The following is a 26,275-nucleotide window of genomic DNA, read 5'->3' as shown; positions in this document are numbered from 1 at the left end:
TCCAGGTTTCTTATAAATTTAATCACTAACTCTTTCCTCTGATCTTATCTAAGAATGCATTGAGTAAGTTAATGAATAAATGAAAAAGCAATTATTAAGTGTTCATTATGTTCAAATTCTATGCTAAATGCTGGTAAGACAAGTTTAAAAAAAAGTAAAAAAGGCCCTGTTTTTAAAGAGCTCACTTTCTAATAGGGGTGATAGCATATATAGTACATTTCATCTATTAGTCAGATGAAAATGCCCTATAATCCTTAGGGAGCAATAACAACATTATTTTCACTAATAAGATCACATCCATTCCTGATGTTGAATGATTTGACATTGCCAATAACTTAATGGAAAGGATTCTTCTCCTTGACATAGTTACTGTGTCTGCTTAGAAGGCAGAGGCTATAAGATATGTAAACACACTTGCCAAAAATCCCACCTCCAGAAGAGTTGATTCTCTGAATAACTTTGGGGACTGAACTTGGAAAGAGTTGTGTAGGGTAGGATGAGGGGAAGTGGTGGATCTAAGATTCCCAAACTCTTAGATTTCTATTATTGGAGTCTATTAAGATGATGGTTGAGGTGGTGGTAATGATTTGCTCATCTGACTTGTGATGTCTTTTGTTTTTCTTTCAGGATGCCCTGATGTTTCAGTTAGGCTGTATTGTCTGTCTCATAAGCAGCAATTGATGGGTGGGATGACTGGCCCTTTTCTACAGAGGTTCTTCTTTGGGATGATAACTGTAGGAACTAGTTCAGAAGTATAACAAGTGGTCTGGTGTGAACTTTTTTTCCTGTGACTCTTGGGCTTAACAGTCCTTGAATGGAAATAATACAAATATAATAGATTTGAAGTCATAAGACCTAGTTTTAAATTTTGACTCTGCCATTTACAATATATACAATCTCATTTAAACCCCTTATCTTTCCTTCCTTTTCTTTTCTAAAATTGCAGTGTGAACCTATACAAAAGTCTTGGATTAGAAATCTAGGAATTTAGCAGTGGTTCTACATCACAAGGTAGTTGTGAACTTCCAATGGGATCATTGAGATTCAAGTACTTTAGTGGACCTAAAAGTGCTCTACATAAATTTCTTTCTTTCTTTTTTTAAAATAGCTTTTTATTTTCAAAATACCTACAAACATAGTTTTCAACATTCACCTTTGCAAAACTTTCCTCCCTTCCATTATCTCCTTCCTTAGACAGCAAGTAATCCAATGTATATTAAACATGTACAATTCTCCTATATACATTTTTTTTTCTGAGACTGGGGTTAAGTGACTTGCTCAGCCCAGGGTCACACAGCTAGGAAATGTTAAGTGTCTAAGACCAGATTTGAACTCGGGTCCTCCTGAATTCAAGGCTGGTGCTCTATCCACTACACCACCTAGCTGCCCCCAACACATTTCTATATTTATCATGCTGCACAAAAAAATCAGATAAAAAAGAAAAAGCAAATGAGAAAGAAAACAAAAAGCAATCAAACAACAACAAAAAGATAAAAATACTTCTTGTGATCCACATTTAGTCCTGACATTCCTCTTTCTGGATACAGATGACTCTGTACATGACAACTCTATTGGAATTGGCATGAATCATCTCATTGTTGAAAACCGCCAAGTTCATCAGAACTGATCATCACATAATAATTTTGTTGTTACCATGTATAATGTTCTCTTAGTTCTACTCAGTTCACTTAGCATCAGTTTATCTGCATACATTTCTGATAGACAGTGTAGAATAGTAGACTGAGACTTGGGCTCCAAGACAGAGGATCAGAATGACACTGAGAAAGTTATTTAATTGCCCTCAGCTTCAATTTCCTCTTCTGTAGAATGGATATGATCTTTTTCCTAATTCTTACCTCATGAGGTTATTGTGATTTGTAAAGTGATGTGTAAACTATACACATTTAAATTGTTAATCTTTTAATTTCAACCATACTTCACAAAAGGCATGTGAGAAGCATAGAAAGCAAATTTTGGGAAAGAAACAAATTAATTATAACAAAAGAGCCAGAAAAATCATGTATATGTTCTGTTCTATGTTTTTTAAGATTAAGTTCTCTTTAATGGCCACAAAAGTATATTCTAATAGCTAGAAAATTGACCTTAGAGTCAGAAAGATGTGGATTTAGCTCCTACTTCTGATCTATATGGTTCTGAGTGGCTTTGGGCAAGAGACTTAACTTTTTAGAGGTAATGTGAATCCAAATTGGGGGAGAGAAATTTCGAAGTGGGGATTTCTTATACCAATGAAATCATAAGTCTGGCTAGGTGTGTATGTGGGGAACCACAGAACATTCCTAATTTCAAATTTTATTTTAGTCTTTTTTTTAAGTTGTGTTGGACTCTTCACAATTCCTTTTGGGGTTTTCTTGGAAAGTGTTTTTGCCACTTCCTTCTCCAGTTTACTTTACAAATAAGGAAAATGAAGCAAACAAGTTAAGTGACTTGCCCAAGATCACATAACTAATAAGTATCTGAGACTGAATTTGAACTCAAATTTTCCTGACGTTAGCTCTGGCCCTTTATTCATTGAGCTAACTTGCTGTCCAAAGTGGCATATTGTAACGTGCTGTTGTCTCCAGAAGCTGCCCATCGCTCTCTGGGAGGAGATCTGCTGTGTCAACTCAAATCTCTCCGACAGATTCTTCTTCCTGTAGAGAACCTTTGTCTCCAGACAGTTGCCGTTAACTCTTGTCCAGAGACGTGACTTCCCTTCCTGCAGAGAGCAGTGTCAAGCCTGGTCTAGAGCAGAGACTGACTTTTTTTCCTCCAGAGCTGCCCTCTTTATCCTCCCAGAGAATGGGCCTGGGATAATGCAAGGGCTTCTGGGAAGAACCACTTCAACCAATGAACCCGCTCCTCCCAAGCACACAAACTCTTTCCCAGGAATTCACAAGTCAAGCTCTCAGGAAAGGCCTGAACTAGAAAGCTGTCAAGTACTGACTTAGCACTTAGCAAGAACCTAATATCTCGTTATCTCATTAGCACTTAGTAAAAACCTAAAGGCATAAGGCAAATGCAAATCCAAATAGTTTGAATATGGATGAAATTGAAAGGAAAAGTTGGTGAAAGTGAATAAATAGCTCAGGATACATCCAAACCTCCTACCTGGAGGCAGGGGGAGGGGGGAGATGAACAAAACAGGTCTTAGAAAAGTATCATGTGAAACATTTTTACACAGGGCTGTGCTACATGTCTAAGCTTTGACTTCCTATTTTAATTCCTCAAATCTCTGTTTTTCTGTACTTTTATGAAAGTAACACCTTTTCTTGGATACATTGGTTACTTTGTATCCTTACCTTACTGGAATGAGTTTTCCTGTTCCTCTTGGATAGAGTATTCTTTAGTGTCCCAATGCCTGATGAGAAAGGCTATGGTGATGAGAAGAGAAAATCCCTCTACTCTTTGCTGCCCTGAAGGGTAAGAGCAAGGGGTTCCTTCCATAACTACTTTCAAACTCAAATACTGCTGAATAGCTTTTTTTCTCTTTTATTTGTAGGCCCAAGGGGCATCACTGATTCTTCCTTTATGACTTTCTTGTGCTTTTTATGTTGCTGGCATCTAGGGGCCAAGCCCCTAAAGTTGATTTAGTAACTATTGCATTCACTAGGTTTTGAGAAAACTCTTTATTTCTTCCTTCATAGTTTATAATTATATTCTGAATCTTCCATGGCTATATCCTTAGAGAAGAAGTGGATAATTCCCTCTCTCTTACAGGGGACATAGTAGATAAGGTGCTGGAAATGGAGTCAGAAAGACCTGAATTAAAATGTCTTCTCTTATTTTCATTTATTTATTTTTAAATAGTATTTTATTTTTCCAAATACATGTAAAAATAGTTTTCAATATTCATTTTTGTGAAACTTTGTGTTCCAAATTTTTTACCATCCTTCTTTTACCTCCCCCTCCCCAAGACAAGTAATGTAGTCTTTTCTCATCTAGTCTATATTTCTCTAAATTTAGAATGTTGGGCAAGTCACATAAATTGACTGAATTTGTTTCTCCAACTGTTAATCTGGGATAGCAACAGTGGAAGTCCCTAGTTTGCCAAGTTGCACACTGAGGCACTTCAGTGAAATAATGTATTTAATGTGCTCTAGAAACTTTGAAGAGCTCAGTTATTATGAGTGAACAGATATATATCCCAAAGAAATCTTAAAGTAGGGAAAGGGACCCACATGTGCAAAAAGGTTTGTGGCAGCCCTTTTTGTAGTGGCAAGAAATTGGAAACTGTGTAGATGCCCATCAATTGGAGAATAAGTTATGGTATATGAATGTTATGATATATTAATATTCTATAAGAAACAATCAGCAGGATTATTTCAGAGAGATCTGGAGTGACTTACATGAACTGATGCTAAGAGATCACTGTACATGGCAATAAGAAGATAATATGATGATCAATTCTGATGGATGTGGCCCTTTTCAACAATGAGATGATTCAGGCTAGTTCCAATGATCATTTGAGGAAGAAAGTCATCTACACCCAGAGAGAGGACTGTGGGAACTGAGTGTGGATCAACATCATAGGGTTTTCACTTTTTTTTGTTGTGGTTTGCTTGAATTTTATTTTATTTTTTCATTTTTGATCTGATTTTTCTTGTGCAGCAAGATAATTGTATACATTTGCATGCCTATATTAGATTTAAAATATATTTTACCATGTTTAACATATATTGGACTACTTGCTATCTAGGGGAGGGGGTGAGAGGAAGGAGAGGAAATTGGAACACAAGTTCTTTTAAAGGTCAATTTTGAAAATTATCCTTGCATATGTTTTGAGAATTAAAAAAAAAAACATTTTCAATAAAAAAATGAGTGGACAGCTAGGTGGCAACAATGGATAGGGGCCAGGAAGACTCATAACCTTCTTCCCACTCCTAGCTCCCCCCTATTCCCAAATTCAAATCTGGCTTCAGACATTTACTAGCTGTATGATCCTGGGTAAGTCACTTAACCCTCTTTGCTTCTGTTTCTTTATCGATAAAATGATCTGGAGAAGGAAATGGCAAACCATCTCTGCATCTTTACCCAAAAAATCCCGAATGGGAATGTGGAAACACAGACATGACTGAAAAATGCCGGAATGACAAAATTATTAGTGTGTGCCATGCATATTTCTAGGTATGGCAGGAAATGTAAAGATTAAACAATATCTTGATCCTGCCTCCAAGGGATTTAGAATCTAATAGAGGACACAATATACACACAAAAAATTTTAGGGATAGGGACTTGGGCCTATTGCTTTAGGGAAGTACCAGAAAAAAGAAACACCCAATGCTAATGAAAGCTGGGATTTTGCAATTTCTAATCTCAGAAATCTGTTTAGAGTAAATTGTCAAAACAGGCATACCATGTCCTCTATTGCCACAAAACTTCAGAGTGGAATTTTATAAAAATGCAATTGAGAAATATTTAATATTTATCATTTTTATAATTATATATAATATTATATATAATTATTATATAATATTATATATTATATATATAATATATATAATATAAATAGAAATATAAATTTATATGAATATAAATATATATAATATAAAATAAATATATTATATTTATATATTTATTATATTTATAATATATTAATATTATATTAATATATTATATATTAATATATATATTAAATATATATTTATAATATATTAATATATACATATAAATATATATAAAATAAATATAAATTATATATAATATTTATAATTTAAATATTTAATAATTGAGAAATAATAAATATTTATTTATTTAGAAATAAATAAAAAGACAGTAGAATATAATGTTAATCTGTGGTTTTCTAAGTAAATATATGACCTGAAGCGATCTTTAAGTATGGCTAAATGATATCATTTCTATTTGAGTTTGATACCACTTCCTAGAGCACTGAGATCTTAAGATTTGCTTTAGGGCACAAGCAGTACAGGTCAGAAATGGGATTGGAAATAAGCTTTTCCTGTTTCTAAGGCTATCTCTCTATAATATCATGGTTTTGTGATTTCTGTTGTTGTTATTGTTGCTGTCTCATTATCTACTGTGCCACCTAGCTGTCATGTAAGAGCAACAATTGACATTTACATGGTGCATCCCAGGTTCAAAAATATTTTGTATATCTCATTCAAATCTCAAAATAAGTCTTGTGAAGTAGGCACAACAAGAATTGTCTCCATTCATCATTTTATAAATAAGGTCATTGAAAGTGGAAAAGATCATGCAACTAGAAAGTGTTGGAAGTGGTATCTGAACCTAATTTTCCTGACTTTTAAGTCCAGGATGCTATCAAAAAAAAATTATAAAGTACAAAAAAGGGGGAAAAAACTATTTGCACATGCAAAAAATACTTATATCAGCTTTTTTTTTTTTTTTGGCTAAACAATTGAAAAGTGGGGGAATGCCAATCAATTGGGGAGTGGTTGAACTAATTGTGGTATGTAATTATAATGGAATATTATTGTGTTATAAGAAGTGATGAATAGGATGATTTCAGAAAAAACCTGAAAAGACATATGAATTGATGCAGAGTGAAATTAGAATAAAGTAACCAGGAGAACCTATGTACTTCAAGAAAAAAGAACTGATAGCATCTGAATACAGATTAACACATCCATACTATTTCTCTCTTTTTTCTTTCTTTCTCTTCCTTTTTTTGAGTTTTCTTCCAAAAACTGACTGATAAGGAAATATTTTACATAATTGTACATGTATAGCTAATGTCAGATTGCTTAATTTTTCAAGAAGGGGGGGGAAAGGAAGGGGACATAGAATTTGGAACTCAAAACTTAAAACAAAAATAATGTTGAAAATTATTTTATATATAGTTGCATTAAATTTAAAATTATGTTCTAAGTATTAAATTATGATGTAAAATAGATGATAAGTGCATTAAAAGAGATGGTCATTGAACTATGTGAACTCTTTATAGATCTTAATCTTTTCCATGTGTAACATTGCTATATTTGTAGTTATATAATACACACACACATATTATATGGTATATTGGTCATTTTTTGCTTAAAACCAGTTCCTCATACATATTAATTATAAACCTAGACTTTGAAAACTTTATCAGAATAGGAGATTTGAAATATGATAGGCAATTCTTTTGAATAATTCAGGTTTATGATGTGTTTTCTGAATGCCTCTCTTGCCCTTTTCTTTTAGTACTTCAACTAGCCAGGTTGAAAACATATTGAAGAAAAGTTAAATAGAAGATAAGATATATAAAAAAAGCAAACAAATAAAGTAGGATATGCTTTTCAAGTAGGAAACTTGAAGGAGGGCAGTAGAGGAGGGTTTAGGAAGGGAAAAGTTAAAAGATCTGTCATTGTTTTAATGGCTTTGCTATTTTCATCTTAGAAAAGTCCACATTTGGGACTATTTAAGATTAATTTATGTGCATTGGGAAATAGAAATAACCCTGGTATACTACACAAAATGAAAAAAAAATGTCTGGCCTTGCCTAACCAAGCATGGACTGTGAGAGATTATAGGATTTTAGGTTAAACTTGGAAGGGATGTTAGAGGCCAAATCCAATGCTCTCATCTTTTAATGAGGTAACCAAGTCCCAGAAAAGTGAGGTGACTTTCTTGGGGTTACACAGCTATTAAATATTTGAAACTGGATTCAAATTTGGTCTTTCTAACTCCAGGTGCAGGCTTTTAACTCCATCCCTCTCCTCTCTTACTGCCACAAAATTCACTCATTTTTTAGTTATAACTAACTGGTATATAGAATCTCTTTTAGATTTCAATATCTACTGAAATTCCTTCTGAAAGAATGAAGTTTGCAAAATACAAATAGTAAAGAAGACATTTAAAGTTACCACATATATCCATTTCCAGTATAGCATCTATTATTTTGATCATGCCCTTAGTTCAATTAGCTGTCCCTAAATTCCTTATCCTTTACAGTCAAACCTCATTTAATAAGAAAAATATTAAGTTGATGTTTAAATTGACTAACTTCTTATATTATTCTCTCTTAAGATTCAAGTTCCAAAATCCTTTTATCTGTCCTATTGGCTTTCTACTTCTTTTTTACCTTTCCTAATAAATTGTATTCTTTATTCATACCTACTCTTATTTGTCCATTGCATCATCACTTCAATTCTCACCTAGGCTATCTTCCTTGCACTTACTATGCTTTTCTTTTTTCCATCTTGATCCCATGGTGAAACAGTTCAACTCAATCCTTTTCTCTTCTTTTGATATCCTATCTCCTTCATCATATGGCTGATTATACCTTGAGAAGTCCCAGCATTGGCAGACTCCCACTAAGACTCTTTTCACGAATATATACATGCTGGTCAATGAAAGAAGAAAAAAAAAAAAAACAAAAAACCATTTTGATTTGATCCATCAAAAACACAACTTTAATTAGGCCCTTACTGAGGTTGAGCACTCTTACTATTGGTCATTTTTCAACTAAGTGAGGAGAGAGGGGGAAGTAAAGAGGAATTTTTGCAATGAATGAATATAAAGAAAAATTTGTAGGCTACAAGTTTTGTTCTTAACAATAAGAATGTTTTTATTCATTTGACAACTGTGTATAGTTACGCTACAATTTTTCTTTTTTGTTACTACCACCCTCTTTCTGATACCAATCTGTTCATGGTAGTATTCTGCTGGCAAAGACAGTTTTCCCTCTTTCTCATTGATAGTGATATTTGATGTCATCTTTTTTCCTGAAATCTCTCCTTCTTAGTTCTGTCCTAAAGATAGGAATAGAGAACCATAAATTATTTGTCTCTCCCTCTTCTAAAATAGACTTATTGAGTTTAAGAGTACCTTAGAGATTATCTAAATCTCTGACTCCACATTTCTACATATTAGACCCTGAAACTCAATAAAAATAATAAAAAACCCAAATTAAATATTTAGAGCAGGAAAGGTCAGGAATTCTATTATTCTTGAAAGCATTTGCCACTTTGCAGGATCTAGTTAGCATCAGATTGTGGAGGGACATAAATTTAATCCTACTCAAGGGGCAAGATAGTACTCCTCTCTTTGCCACTGAGATGTTCCTTCCTGGAGGTGGACATACAATGAAATTTGCTCTTGCTCTATACTTGAATGATTTGACCTGGCAATGACTTTCCAACATTCAAAGAATATAATGAATTTATTCTAATATCTCTTACATCCCTCCTGAGATCAATTTCTCATCACTTTAGGTCCACCAGGTAGCTTACTCTCCATGCTTTGATAACAGTTACTATTTATGGAGCACTCTGAGAGGCCTTATTTCTCTTTTGATGAGGAGAGAAATGCTAAAATTGTGTTTATTTAGGATACAAAATGAATTAGTCTGAATAATTCAAGACAGGATGTTTGTGAGGAGGACACTACCAATACCTGACCTAGACAAAGATGTCTTTGGTGAGGTCTAAAGGAGATAATATTCAATCTTCCCTGGACCAGAACATGGTGCTCCCAATTTTAGAAACCCTAAGCCATAGGACAGACTCTTCTGCTCCCCTGAAGGTGGTTATTGGCATTTGTATATACTTTTCTCCCTTGCCAAAATAAACTCAGCCTATAAATATGGCACCTCAGGAAAGCAATTTGATCTTTTGTTCCTTCTTTCCCTCTTATCAACTTTAACCCTAGGCCTGAAAAAACAAAGCAAAATAAAACAAAACAAAAAACAACTTAAATTTTCTTGTTTTTAAATAATGATAATAACATGGAACCTCTTCCTCTCCCTGCTGTCTCTTACTGGGTTCAAATAGAATTTTCTGTTTCACTATTGTGACCAGGACTTTTGTTGTTGAATTAGAAAATGAATAGAAGAAACCACAAGAAGGAGATTAAATTTCCTTGCTTCCCCTGTCTAACTCTAAGTAATTCAACCATTTAACCCAAACCCAAAACAATTTTTTTTTGATTTTTCATTTCACAATGGTCTATGGATTACAGGATATTCTTTAAATGAATCTTTAGATAGAAGACAGATTAAGGTTCTAACTTCCATGCTCACTATTTGGCATTGGACAAGTAATTTCATTTATTTTTTTTTTCACCTGTTATGTGAAATAAGGGTACCTATACCACATATCTTACAGAGTCCCAAGAAAAGTTTTTTTTTTTTCTTTTTTAATAAAGATTAAGATTTTATATAGATGTGAGTTGGTATTATTTTATTCATATTTGGTAGTGGGGTGGAGGGGATAGTACAAAGGATTCTGAGAAAAGTTGCTATTTAAAAATACATATACATATGTATATATATACACAAATATATATTTCATATTCTATAGACTACTGCATGGAGACAGCTAAGTGACACAGTGGATAGAGAGTCAGGAAGACTCAAATTCATTAGTTATGTTCCAGGCTAAGACACTTAGTGACTTAGTAACTATGTGAACCTGAGCAAATGCTGTTTCCCTTAGTTTACTCAGCTGTAAAATGAGCTGGAGAAAAAAATGGCAAACCACCACAATGTCTTTGCCAAGAAAACCTCCAATGGGGTCATGAAAAGTTAGAGATAATTGAAAATATTATTATCATCATCATCAACATCATCAACAACAAGACTATTGGATATGTTTATAAGGCTCACCAAGGGGTGAGTAACAAGCTGGATGACAGAAATAGCATGTGAATTGGAACAGTGGGATTGGGATGAGTCTCATGGCTATTTTCCCACTAAAAGATTTAAAAGTTTCCCAGAAAAAGTGACAATTATTAAACAAAAGGGAAAATGAAGCAAACTAATTGATGTAATCTGGGACTGCAAAATAATATACTACATAATTATAAATGTGGGTCTTCTGGTCAAGGATAAGCAGGAGACATTGAAGTTAGTGAAAAGTAAACTGGGCTAAAGTCAATAAGATTTTAGTCCTGAGCTATAAGGGGACTAGTGCTGCACAAGAGTATGAGCAGATGTATCCAAGACAATGTATGAACATCTAGGTTTCTTCAAGAAGGCTAAGGACAGTTCAATCTCCATTATCCCACTGAAGCCACAGTAGATCCCCGCAGATGAGTGCTCAGGAAGAAGAGAGAGGGCAATGCCTGCATGGGGTGAGGAGCCCTCCCCCATTAAACCAGCACATATTCCACTATCAATGGTTACACTAAAGCATCAAGGAAAGGAAATAACCTGAGACTCATCAGAAGTCTGAAGCCACTATCATTTCCAATTTCCATTGAAGGACTCACAGAGGCAGCAAAAGAAAAAAGCCATTAATGCTTCGAGATTCATATATAGGGGATCTGGGATGGAGTAAAGAACTGGAAACAAAGTGGGAACTCATCCAGTTCAGAATGACTAAACAAATCATGCTTTGTGAATATAATAGGTCATTATTAATGACGAAAGAATAAAAGATGTAAATTCAGAGAAATGTTTGGCTTGTTTGAGTGAATTTTGAATGAAATCAACAAAACTAGGAGATTAGTTTTGTATAATATTTGTACAATTTGTATAATAGGTATAAAACTGTCAAGATAGATATGAGAGGCTTAAGATCTATTATCAATGCTATAATTAATCAATGAAGGAGACATCTTCACACCTGGTCAATGTGTGGATTTTTAATATGACTATAATTATTTGTAGAGAGCCACAGATAATGGGGGAACTTTCAGTGAGGTATAAGACCCTTAATCCCAGAGGGAACCTAATGACAACATCTGGTTTGGCTCTCATCTCCCCTTGAGGTGTCTTACCCTTCCTGAGAAGTCAGGCGGGGCATGACAACCTGTGTTCTGCTTGAAACAGAGATACTTGCAGTATAAGAGGCATTAACATATTAATAGCAGGGTGCTTATACTTATGATTTGGACAGTGTGCGGTGGTGATGTAATGGTACTATAATTAGCACTTGTTCAGTGTGCTGTAGTGATGTAATCATACTAGACTTAGCACATGCTCAGTGTGCGGAAGTGATATAATTGTACTAAGGTATTTAGGGCTAAAATAAATAGACTCCATTTTTGACCATCCTCCTGGGTCCCTGCCTTATCACTCCTCCACTAAGACCAAGGACTCAGGTCTTGTCTCCAGATTCTCCAGAGAGCTAAACCGGACAGTATATTTTGACATCTCAACTTGGGGGGCTCTAGAAAGCACTCTACAATTATTTTTATAAAAAAGTTATAAAAAGGACTGGGAAGAAGGAGTGTTGACTAGTGAAATTGATGTCATTTTTTAAAACAAAAAAGAATTAAAGAAAAAAAGTATCAATAAACTCTAAAAATATAAATGTAAAAGAATAAGATATTTAGAATAGAACACAGAGAAGTAGGGCAAAATTGGAATTATTATGCTATATTTGAAATATTAAAAAAAGTTATATGTAGTAGTGATTTATAGTTTTATAAGTAGTTATCTTTTTATGTTCTTTGGATAGGTATATTTCTGATGATTGTTAAATTCACAATAACAAATAAGGATTATCAAAAGTTGAAGTTTTAAAAGAAAAACAAAATTATTTGTAAGTTCAGTTATATTTCAATCCTATTTTTCTTTGTACATTGAACTATTCATGTGCATTGATGTTAAATTCTTAATAAAAAAAGGCAATTTAATTCAGAAAAAATGTTTAAGGATTAATGTTCTTTCTGTTTTGTCTATGATCTGCAGTTTGTAGTATACATTTGCAATAATTTATATACTGATTTTCAAGGCTATTTGAGACCTTAATTTTTAGTATGGAGATTTATCATCTATTTGTTTGTGAAAAATAACAAGCATTTCATTTTTAATTTTAACCATCAGAGTGAATGTTGCTAGACATTTGATAAATGCTGAAATGTTGTAATGTGTAGTTATATCTTGCATAGTTTCTGCCATTTCTTTAAATAACTTTCATCAAATAAAAAAAAAAATCAAGCTCCTTAAATATAATCTTTCTGTAATTTTTAGTAATAAAGTACTAAAACTGAATTGTCTTTTCCAGATTTAAACTAAAAAAAAAAATCATGGCCATAATTTGTTGGACCTTCTTTTTTCAAAATATTATTGCATTCACTTGGATGCTGTTGCCCCCAGAGGGTCTTTGGATTTTAACATTTTCCCTTGGATTTTAGCTGTTTCTCAGGCTCCATCTTGAGTGAAAATAAACCATTTGATAAATTTGAAGGAGCACATCTTTTTTTCAACTTTTTGCTTTTTATCTGAGGTATTATGACTATGGCTTATTTCCAATGGTTGTTGACCAGTTTTTAATCTTTTTATTGAGTGTTCTGAGAATAAGTCAATCTTTTCAAGAGCTCCCTTAGGGTGATGAAGGTTTTGTCTTCTTAATATTAAGTGAATTTTTGCTAGATATTTTAAAAAATTTCTTTAAATCTATATAACAGCTCCAAAAATATACAATAAAACTGTTCTTAGATTGTAATTGCTTTAAATGTATTCTTTCTACAGATAATTGATTTCAGAACATTAACCTCATTCACACCTATAGCTTTTTTTTTTTTTTTTTTTTTTTTTGGTTACATGTGACTAGAAGAAACTGGGAGAGTGGCAAGCATACTTTTCATCCATCAATTTGATTAACATCAATGAAAATCCAATCTATTGTACTTGTTTAGATCTGCAAAAGAATTTCTGGTGATGCTTCTGATCTGGACTTCTCTCCATTATTACTTGGATACCTTCTCACTTTGGGACATTTTTCCACTGTTCTGGTCCCATTCTCCCACCAATGAATTTTTTCTAGAAGTCTCCAATTGCGTATCAAACTGTACACACCCTTTGATCCAGCAGTGTTTTTACTGGGCTTATATCCCAAAGAGATCTTCAAGGAGGGAAAGGGACCCACTTGTGCAAAAATGTTTGTGGCAGCCCTTTTTGTAGTGGCAGGGAACTGTAACTGAATGGATGCTCATCAGTTGGAGAATGGCTGAATAAATTATGGTATATGAATGTTATGGAATATTATTGTTCTGTAAAAAACAATAAGCAGAATGATTTCAGAGAGGCCTTCAATATCATCTCAGCTCTGTGAACTTCCTTTTATGAATTTGTTTTCTGATAAGAATATAAGTTCCTCGAGGGCAATGATTATCTTTCATTTTGCTTATATTTGAGTCCAAATACAAACTTATCACAGTGACTGGAACACAGTAAATATATAATAAATGCTTGTTGCCTGCATGTTTGCCTTATTCCAGAGATAAGAAATTTAAGACAGTCTGACACAATCTTCTTGAGAGCAGGGACTTTCCATTTTGTTCTTCAGCATTTAGAACAGTGTCTAGCATAGAATAAGCACATAATTAATTTATGTTGACTATATATACAATGTTCTAACATAGTGACTAAATAGTAAATGTTATCAAAATATCTGTTGAATTGTATCCAAATTGATACAATTTAAATTGATCAATCCAATTGATACAATGATGGAGCTCTCTGACATCAAAATTATAGAATAATAGTCCTTGAAAGGACCATAGAGACAAATTATTTTCATCCTCTCCTCTTGGAAAAAGAAAGGAAAAAAGGGAAGGAAGAAAGAAAAGAAGGAAGAGAAAGAAAGAAGATAGAAAAGGAAAAAAAGAAAAAGGAAAGAAAGAAAAAACAAAGTAGCTTTTTAAAAAAAAAGCAAAGTAACTTTAAAAATCTACTTTTAGATATGATGTCAGAGCTGTTATTAAAATCAAAGTTTCCTGACTCCAAGTCCAGTTTTCTTTCTATATTCAATCTCTTTCAGTCATTACTATTGGTAATTCAAGGTTTTGTATTTAGAATGCTCCTTCCCTCCCCTCCTCCCAGTTTTCTAATACCAATCCCTCAGTGAGGTAGTGTCTTCTGTCACTATATCATTATCCTCAAATTATGGTTTTAATTTAGTTGATAGCTAACAGAAGACAAAACCCTCCGATAATAGGGGATGGGAAGGTAGTATTTCTGTCTCCTGTCCTTTGTAAATTTGTGTCAACTTATCCTAAACCTCCAAATTATTCTTTCTTCAACTTAAAAACTTTTAGAATTCTTTTTATTCCCACAAGACAGCTTCATACCATATCTTTGAATTCCTCTTTGTTAGTGCTCTTCCATTACCTTCAAATTATATTATACTTATTTAGGACTTGTATTTCTTCTTATGTCTCCTACTGATGACCCAGTAAGTCATAAGCTCTATGATGAAAAATAAATTGATTTGTTACTCTTCATAGTACCTATTATATACGTTAATAAATATAGGTTTTCTTGAATTGGAAATGGTACATGAAAGCCAAGGTCAGAAGGCTCAGAGACAAATTTCACCCAAATCCCAAATTTGCTTAGAGGATTAAGGTGTTACTGTTAAAAGTGTGAAAATCCTTCTTATGTGAAAACTTGAGGATTAGTGGGTTATAGTAGAAAGAAAATTAAATTTGCAATAGGAAGTGTTATGCCACAGTTTTTAGTTTTCCTAATTATTTAGACCCAGTCCTGACTCAGTTTCTCTGCTTCTCAAAGCTGGTCCTGCAAAAGCTCTCCTCCCTCTTTATCAAAGTATTTGATAAGGATAAAAGATCTTATGTTTTAGAATATTAGAATGCCTCTCCCCATCCCAAGCTATCAGAATGTCAGATACTGTCTTATCAAGATCAAGATGTCTTATCTTTTTTCTCCACCCCCCTCTCCAATAGCTCACCCCACCTCTCAGAGTCTAGTTCCTGTTCTCAGCACTCGGACTCCACCTCTGCCTCAATTTACCCCCTAAGTCTGAGTCATGTGTATATAGGTCATTGAGAACTCATATTGTTTGCTGGATTCTTGGAGAAGATAGTCACATTCAGCCCTGGGACCAAACCATGGATCCATTTGGTCCCAGTAAATCTCTCCCAATTAACAAAATTTGAAATACTCTCTAATCTCTATCTTGCCTCAGTTTCTCTGGTATTACAGAAGACACTGGCAAAAATCTCAACTCTGCCACTTGCTAATTGTATGATTTTTGAAAAGTCACCTAATTTCTGTGCCTCTAAAATCATCTGTAAAATGCAGATGATAATATTAGACATATTCTCCAAATTTGTTGCAAGATTAAAATGAAATTTTAAATGAAATAGAAAAATATGAAAAAATCCTATCCATGACCAGAGATGGAACTGATTATGTCTGAATATAGATTCAAGCATTCAAAAATGATAATTAAGTTTCATTAAAATTGGTTTATTTTGTAATTCCATACATTTTACTTTATTAATTTAAATACATTCTTCTGAGAAAGCTTCTTTAGATTGTCATAGATGTCCATGACATTAAAAAAAGTCAAAAATTTTATAATTTCAAGGACATTTTAGAAAATCCTTTTACAACTTCAGTGATTCAATAACTTATTTTAAATAGGGCCATATGATTTTTAATGACATGAAGTCAGTCTATCTTTTTTGAAATTCTTTGCACTGATTTTCTTTCTATGTCAAAAGCATAAGACAAAATAGTTATCACTAAGCATTTCAATGGAAAATGGATTGGATGAAAATGTTGGTGGGGAGAATCAGGAGTTGAGACATGTTACTCAATAAGCCTTTCCTTCCCTACTTATATGTTTCATTTTGCTGATTATTTTAAAGGGAAAAAAATCCCATGATCTAATGCATACTATAAAAGTGAATTTTATATTTATAAGAAACCTAGACTATATAGATTTTTTAAAAATGAAAGCTGGCATTCTAAATAGCATATTGTTTTCTGGGCTCTACTAATTAGCAAACATCCTTTTTCAAAAAAAAGGAAAAAAAAGAAAGAAAAAGAAAAGGAATTTCATGCACTGAAATACCCTCTATCAGCTGCAAATGCTCAAGGCTCCTGCAACAAGTGCTTTCATCTCTCCTCTCTAGCTCAGGGCATTACATCAGGCCAAGTGCATCCTGGGGGCTATTGTCATACTAATGAGCCAGCCCCAGAGCCAGGATTCTCCCACTATGCTAAGAGACATTCCCACCAGGTTCTGGCTCTGGGGCTCATTCAAGCTGGGTTCAATTGCCCTGGAGAATAAAAGATGCAGCCTTAATTAACTACTGCACTTCGATTCCAATCACAGCAGGGATTGTTGTGCTGGCTACTCTCCCTGCTGAAGAGGAAATGCCAGAGCTCCTGATACAGGCCCAGAGCTGGGAAGTGGGGCTCTCCATAAGGAGCTCCATTCGGTTCCTGCCCTGTTTAAAAATAAAATATATCAGGATTTTATATCTTCATGTCACTAGCTCCTTGTCTTCCCTGAAGGGAAAAATCAGTATTTCTATTACCATTTCCATCTCTTGTATTTGGGAGTCACTCACTACCCACTTTCTCCCAAAGTGACTCTCTTTATGCTTTTTATAACTCTGGCATAGAAAAGTTTTCTCTATTCAGCACTGTCTTTATTTCATTTTAATAGCTTGTGGTGCTACTGATACTGGAAAGAAAGATTCTGATGTTCTTAGCAAAGAAACAAAGTTCAAGGCTCTCCTGTGAGCATCTCTTCTCTGACTCTTTCCTTTGTGTTTTCTTAACTGAAAACAGGCAGGCACTACTAAGGAGTACTGAGGAGGAGGGAAGATCACATCTTTGGTGGGGTACCAATTACCCTAACTCAGCCTTCACTAGAGTTGCTGGAAACTGGGGTGATTTCCATTAATTTTGTAGATAACAGCTTTTTTCCTCATGTACATATAAAGAAAGGTTGTTTGAAATATGAAGTTTGGCTAATTTTTCCCTAAAATATTATAGTATAAATGGCAGGCAGATATCTGGCTTTGGGGCAGGAAGTTACAATGGACTGAGATTCACAACAGTTTAACTTAACTCATTGTCCTTTTAAGTTAAAATCCATGATATTCTTGAATTGACATGTCACCTTGTAATCATAAAACAGAATAATAGATACAATTTTGCTTCTGATTTAGGCCTTATTCAACAATCTTGTAATAAAGATATGGGTCATACAGTGGTGTGCTATTGTAACCTTGTTCCAGACCATGAAAGCAGATTGTCACATTTTAGGTATGAGAATTTATTCCCTAAAAGTTTGCAAATGTTAAAAATCTGGGCTTGAATTTAGACTTAAGAAAGTGATTGAGAAAATGTTAATGATACAAATTAAATATAAAAGTGTATTCAGTGTACATTAAAATTAGAAGTGTCTCCTATTTCTACTTTCGATAAAAATGGAAAGTCATTTGTTGACTACTCACCAGCAGATTCTTGTACAAAATTTTAAGAGGTTGGGACTCCTAACTTGGGCCCAGGTTATCTCCTAGAGGGATTGAGCCACTAAAAATATTATACATTGGTTATAGCCACGTGTTTGAGCCATATTAAAATTTCAATACTAACACCAATTTTAGTAATACATTTCAATAGAACTTTATTGTTATTAAACTATATTATAGATTTTGATAATCATAACTTTGAAATGTTAGAAGAAATTGAGGAAGACCAGCATTTGGTGGCTAAACAGCTAAACAACTTGGTGTCAGAAAGATATGAGTTTGAATTCTATCTCAAAAACTTAATAATTATAGAAACCTGGGCAAGTCACTTAATAAGCATTTTCATTGGTAAAATGGATATATTAATAACACTTATCCCAGAAGGTTGTCATGAGTATCAAATGAGGTAATTTATATAAAAATGCTATATAAATTCTAGCTATGAAAGTGATTATAGTTGCAATGGATGAACACTTAAATGATGAATTTCTGAGAGACTATGAATTAGAGCTGAGCAGTATGGACTGGAGCAGTTTTTCTTTATTGGAAGAAATTCCTGAATTAATGATTGTAGGCCTATTTTAATAGTGATAATAATTCTTCTTTCTTATTCCCCTCTCACTTTTTATTTCTTTTCTCCCTCCCTCCTTCATTCTTTGTTTTTTCCTTCATTCCTTTTTCCTTCTTGTGTCCCTCTCTGTCTTTCTTTCTTTCTTTTCCTTTCTTCCTTGCTACTTCTCTTTACTTTCTTTGTTGTTTCCTTCTTTCCTTCCTTTATTCCTTCATTCCTTCGTTCCTTCCTTCTTTCTTTCCTTCAAGCAACTTAGTACTTGTAACTTTACCTCATTGCTTTCAACTAAGTCGGCTTCTCTCTCCAGAAATGTAAGTATATACAATGAAATTTTAAAGGTTTAGACCCATTTTCGCCATTCTAATAAAGTTCTATATTTTAATGCATACACTTATAAGAAATCCTAATAAAGGCATTATTACTAAATTATTCAATTTATTAAATAAATTATTAATACAATTTATAACAATATATAAAATAATGAAATACATTCATATTGGTAATGAATTCTCTATTATCCATCTATCCATCATCATATATTTATGACAAAGGAGTTGACAATCTTCACCAGAAGAGAGAATTACTACCACACTTCAAGGTACTCTCACATTGTTACATGGGTACATAAAAGAGATTAAATGAATTGTTCAGGGCCACTCAGTTAGTATATGTCAGAGGAAAGACTTGAATTCAGATCTTCCTAACCTTCTGATAGAGTATGAAGTCCAGCCCACTATCCATACTACAATATACTCCTCTGAAAGCAGCTACATGATGTTAGATAGCAATTTGACTTACCATATTCTATGACCCAGATAAATGAAACAGTTTTGTCTTATTTGCTATGTTCTACCCTGTTTCTTTCAGATTTTCCTTAAATCTATTTATTAAAGATTTTTTAACAAGTTATTTTTTCAAAAATTAATTATTGTACACCTTGTCAAGATATTGTTTTTAATTAATTTAATAATTACAGTAACATTTTCTTAGTGTTTTTAGATTCACAAAGCATCTTAAAAATATCACCTCATGTGATCTTTACAACATCCCTGGAAGAAAGGTGCTATTTTTCCAGATGAGAAATCTGAGGCAGAGAAAGTTTAAGTATCTTGTCCAGTGTCACACAATTAGTAGGTGTTAGAGGTCAAATTTGAACTTGGGATTTCTAAAATCTAGGTTAAGCCCTCTATCTACTACTATGCATCCTAACTATTTTTAATTTAAAAGATAGTACATTTTTTCTGTAATTTTTTGTCTCTAGGTAAAGTTATATCAACCCAAACTGAAATAGAAAAGATTGCTTGTGGTTTTATATTTATTTACTAGATTATTTTAGAGTTTGAGGAGATCTTAGCATCCATCTAGGCCAACCATAAGGAATCTTCATTTTAACATATGTGATAAGTTGGCGTCCTAACCCCATGTGAAGCTCTCTAGTAAATGGAAACCCAGTATCTTTTTAAACAGCCCATTCTCTTTTTACTTATTTATAATTATTAGGAAAAAATTCTTAACATTAAGCTAGTAGGGACAAACTTCATGTCATTACTATTTTGTTCAGTTTGACCTGGGATCCAAATGAGGAACTCATAAGTCATTGAATAGTCACAAAAATGATGAGGTGTACTTTTCCATACACAGCAAGCATATATAAGTTTATAGGGTCACTTACACAATACACCCTTGCCTCCTTATGGAAACACATCTACAAATACAGTTTTTAATACAATGCCTGGCACATAGTAGGTATTTGATTGAATGACTAATATGACCTTTATGTTTGATAAAATATCATGACTTAGATAATTTCTGCCACCCACTATGTTTGAGAGTCCCAAACTTTAAATGAGTAAGACTTTTTATGTTCTTAAGTGACCAAAAATATACTTTAATGGCAACAGGAACTAACTGAGTCTTGGGGACAGCTTTGTCACCTTTTAGTGAAAGCTGATTTTGTAGGGAGAAGACTCAAATTAATCCATGTTGTGGGGTAATACTTATAGATATTAGTCCTATTATAAAAGCTTAAATTTCTCATTTTGTTTCTTTCACTAATTGTTCCAAGTTTTTCCCTCAAGACATTTACCAGCTGTGTGACTCTACATAAATCAATTCACTGTAATTTATTTCAATTGTAAACTACAAATTGTAAATTGTATTAATAACACCTACATTCCAGAATTGTCATGAAGGTTAAATGGTATAATAATTGTAAAGCCCTTAGGACAATTCCTGAAATATAATAGGTGATATTATATATAAATATATGCAAATTCTCTTACCTTGTGTCTTATATATCCCTTTCAGTTTTGTGTCACTTGGCTATTTGATGTCTACTGTTATATCTTAACTAATTCATTAATAAAATTTAATCCGATTAATCAAAAAAAAAAAAAAAAAAGAAACAAGTTTTTTTTTTTTTTTTTTCCCTTAGGAAATTTTGCACTATCTTCAAAAGTGTTAGGTAACCTTTTATTGGTTTCTTTCTGCTTTCTTCTTTTTTGCTAAAGGAGATTGATTATTAAAATCATGCCTGGATTAGAACACTTCTGGTAATCAAAAGAGGAAGTATTTACCTGATATCTTCAAATCAACATAAATATCTGCCCTGCTCCCCCTCCCACCTCTTGTCTCTGCCTAGGATCAAATTAGCATTTTTCTTTGATGTTTTGCTTGGAGCTGTTTTACATAGTAGTCTTTTTCTAGACTTTTTTTCCTCAGTCATCGGGCCACTATAGTGGTCTTTTATGGTGACAAATTTTTTTTGTTGTTGTTGTTTGCTCATTTCTCCAGCTTCTTCCTTAGCTTTGAACTCTGTGTTAAAGCTGAACTCTGCTTATCCAGAGGTGGAAAGACACTGTATTAAATTTCAGACTTTTTGTGGCTATTTTCAGAGCTGGTTCTGGGTGGGGAGGGGGCAGAGGGTCTTGCAAGGTGGTGTTATCTTGGGAGAGATATGGTCACTATACTCCTGGCCTGGGCTCTGGTCTTTGCCCAAAAAGGACCCCAGTTCTCTGGGAAATCATAAGTTCTGGTATTCTTTGCCCTGCAATTGTGACCAGAGCCCCTGCTCTCTTGTGGTCAATCACAAGTACTCCTCTCTAACCTGGAATTGTGAGTCAAAATTGCTTTTGGTCATAAAGTTTCCATTAAGTGCTGGCTGCATTCAACCTCCTTACCCTCTTTGGGATGAGATTTCAAAAGTTACTATTGATGCTGTTGCCACCTCCAAGACTCATCTCTGGTACTTTTGTCATACTCCATGTCTGCTCCCATCCTGGTATTACAAATCTCTTCTGCCAAATTCTTGAGGCTGGATAAATTTCTCTTTCCAACCTTTCATTGGTTATGTTCAAAATTTTATTTAAGCTATTAGTTACTTGGAGAGTAATGTTGGGAGAGTTCAGTTGGGTCCTGGCTTATGCTACTTGACTCTAATGCTTACAAATCAAAATGAAAGATTTTAGAAAGAAAGAAAAAAAGGCTCAAAAAAAAGTTTTGAGTTAGAGCTAAAGTTAGCAAGCATGCATGACATAGATGATGATCCAGCAAATGAGCCTTTTAAGGAGTGGTCAGGTAAATAATAAGAGAATGATGAGAGAACAATGTTATGAAAATCCATAAAGAAAAGATAAGTTAGGAGTTGAGGGTGGTTAATAGTGTCAGATTTGATAATTGAGTGATAATTGATTATTTTGGAAAGGGCAGTTTCAGTTGAGTGATAAAGTTAAAAGACATTATGCAGAAAAAAAGTGGAGGCACTGGGAAGGCTTTTTCAAAGATTTTGGCTGACAAAGGCATGATAGTAGGAAAGACAGGATTTAGTGAAGGTTTTTAAAGTATGGGGGAGATGAGTGGGTTTGTACAAAGAAGAGAAAAAATCAAATTGAAGATAAAGGAGAGAAGAGGGAGAAAGAGATCAATATTATACATAGACTGATTGGGATTGGTGAAATAAATATCAACTCTGTCAAAGGATTGATATACATGAGGAAATACTTGGAGTTAAGAGATTGTAAGATTTTGAAAATGGAAAACTGGGAGTCTGTGTTATAAACTATGAAGAAAGTCTTTAGATGGCAGTGAGATGGGAATTGCATCCAGAATTGAACAGGAGGAAGAGAATAAACTCAATTAACCTTTAGAAATTGTTCAATGCTTTGTACCTTCGGAATCTAATGTTTATTGTGCAACAAGAAAATGATATTCACACACATGTATTGTATCTAGACTATATTGTAACACATGTAAAATGTATGGGATTGCCTGTCATCGGGGGGAGGGAATAGAGGGAGGGGGGATAATTTGGAAAAATGAATACAAGGGATAATGTTATAAAATATATATATATATATATAATAAAAATTATTAATAAAAAATTGTTCAATGCTTTCCATGAACCTACATTTCTCCTGAATCAAAGTTCTGAGCAGTTCTTCATGGTAGTCAGAGATCATCAGTCTCCAAAGAATAAAGAGTCACCAAAAGAGTAGTTGAAAGTCCCATAGGATGAGAAGGTTGCAACAAAGTGCAATCTCATAATTGTAAAACCAAAGTGTAATAAAGAATTTCTTCAAAGAGAGGTCTGACCATGAAAGGGTGGGCAAAAGTTAAGAATAACAGAGAGAATCCATATGCTCCATTGGTTTCCATACTAAGTCAAAAGATCCAGAGGAAGGCCTCCAATACTTTGAAGGAAATTTATGGGGAAAATTTGCTATGATGAGATAGCATGGGTAGATTATGATCTACATTATTGTAAGAGAAATGCTTATTTTTCTCTATTTTAATAATTATTGAATTAGGATCAAGGTTTTTCCCCTTTTCTATTTCCTTATCCCAAAATCAACTAGTGTAGGAAATCCCTCTCAAAGACTTATGAAGCCAGGATGTCTGAGATCTAATCAAAGACAGCAAAAGACATTCTAAGTAGAGACTACTGAGTACATTCCTGCTCATTATGTTTGTTCAGATAGGTCTGGGAAATGTTTATCTTCCCTTTTAACAGATGATACAGATATTGATAACTCTTTTTGATCAAGATTTAGATGAACCAAATCATATACTCCAAGGCATGTGCCTCATTATTTATATCACCCCTCATTTTAATATCCATTCTCTTATTGTTAATCAACCAGAGCTGATTGTCATGATTAGGAATATTTACTACTCTAAGAGCATATAAATTATAATTCCAAATCATAAAAGGTCTTTGGCATTTGAGATGCTCACTGACCTCCTTTTATTAATAAAGATGCTATCATTATTGATAAAATGATTGAATTTTATCTTTAGAACTTTTGAAATGCACAATTAGAAGCACCCACATCAATGAGATCACCAATCCTTGAAAATGTTGAAGTTTTAGAGCACAGTGCTAAGATATCAAAAGATATTTGTGCATTGGTAATTGCCTAGAATCCCACAGCTTTGACTTACTAGTCAAAGAATGTTAGTTAGACTTATAACTTAGACTTATAACAATCACAGAGATGGAGTAATTAAGCTTTGGTATCAGGAAAATGTGTTATCAGTACCTTTAAAAAAAGTATATCAATTCTTATGCCTTAGTTTGCTTTTTAGTAATCAGATCAAAGAATTAAAACTCTAGATTCTAGTCTGATGTTTTTATGCTATCAGTGAGCAAACATCCAGTAATCACCAACTACAATATCAAAAATTTTGCTAAGAGTTAAGGATATAAAGATAAAAGCAAGGCAGTCCCTGTCCTTCTAATGAGAAGTCACTGATGGGCCAACTTTAGGTGTGGTTTATCCAAGTGAATAGACATTTGTTTTCCACTATGTGAGTAGTTAACCTGACCGTTTTTCAGAGAGGGTAATGTGGATTTCATTTATGAAGCTCTATATTGCTTTTGGACTCCAAGCAATCCCTACACCATCATCTTGAATTTGAAGTTTTTGGAAGATCTAAATATCCATAGAAAATCCTTCTTCTTTTTAGACAGTGTGTTGGTTATCCTTTAGGGTGGCAAAATCCTTTGGTGGTATGTCTTACAACTAATTTGATAGCAATATTCAGAGCATGACACAGTCAACAAAGTTATCTTTGCTATTACATTTTCAAAACACTATGAGGTTTTTTTTTTTTGTCATTCAATAAAGATACCAAATAAGGACATAATTTTGCTTTTGAGAAACAAATGCATTAAAAATAATTAAAGAAAAAAGTAAGTATAAAGGGTCCTTTCATGGTCATCTCAGGTACTCTTGAAATCATGCTATGTCTATTAATAATTCCAGACCTGAGGGTACTTCTGCAAGGAGAAGTCTTCAAAAATCACTAAAAGAGTTTATTACTTGTAGCTTTGTGATCACAGTGGGTGATATTGATTACACTTGTTGCATTGGAGAGCAGAGGTGCTTTTTAAATATTATAATAGTATTATGTCATAATAATATCATAATTTAAAAAATAATTCTAAAAGGGGGGCTTATAGGTTGAGCAATAGAAATGTAGCATCTGTCTTTCAGTGATTTAACTAACTGATCTGCAGCAGCAATGTGGGAAGAAGCATCTAGTTGCATAGCAGTAGAAAAGTATGATCTAGCCTAACAGCCAAGACAGTATAAACACTTTCTCACTTTGTTGATGCAGACAATGGTGATGCTTTACTCCTTTTTCTCCTTGTCTGTGTACCTCTCTCTCTCTCTCTCTCTCTCTCTCTCTCTCTCTCTCTCTCTCTCTCTCTCTCTCTCTCTCTCTCTCTCTCTCTCTCTGTATCTGCCTCTCTCTCTCCCTGTGTGTTTCTCTAACTATCTTTAACATTGTCTCTACTGTTCTATATCTTTAATTCTCTCTGAGTATCAGATCCAGTTTTTTTCTTTTGACTCTTTAAAGTTGTGCTTACTGTTTCACTAGCTGGCTTTCTGATGGATAAATATAGAATGGTTTTTACTGTTTTGTGATTGTTTATATTTGTGAGAAGATTGTGGATGAGGAGAAGACAGAAATTATTTGAATATATAGAATGTAACAGGTTAGAAATAATCTGTGGCTGCATGACTTCAAAAATCTATAGCCTGAGGGTTTTAAGCTTTTAGGATTTTTATTAATAATTTCTATTTTTAAACTCTTCTACTTTGTAGAGAGAGAATTTACACGTGTATTCTGGCAAATTCACCTCTATATTGAAACTGAACTTCTTGTCTACCACAGATTGACTTATTTGAATTCAGACTAGGCAAACTCTACTGCCTCCCCTCCATCCTTCAACATGCAAAAAGAGAAGGGAAAGTGAGGAAAGGGTGATAGCTTAAAGCAAGACCTTTTACAAAGCTAGCTGAATGTGATGAGATATCCAAGATCTGCAAATAATTAGGTCCTTTTACTGTTAGAAAGAAGGGGGCAAATTGCCTTTTCAGCCAAGTTCTAATGCAGAGTGACACCTGCTGGTTACATAACTAGAATGTTGTAGTCTTGACATGATTCAATCAATTATGTCTCTGTAGAGATGAGGAATCCTGTTGAAGATCATTTTGGAAAATCTGTTTGCATCACTCCCATGGATTTGTCAAAGATGGATTTAATGTGTAGATT

The sequence above is a fragment of the Sminthopsis crassicaudata genome, chromosome 4 (genome assembly GCF_048593235.1).
Source record: "Sminthopsis crassicaudata isolate SCR6 chromosome 4, ASM4859323v1, whole genome shotgun sequence".
NCBI lineage: Eukaryota > Metazoa > Chordata > Mammalia > Dasyuromorphia > Dasyuridae > Sminthopsis > Sminthopsis crassicaudata.
The sequence above is the reverse complement of the archived record's forward strand: the minus strand, read 5'-3'. Positions refer to the sequence as shown.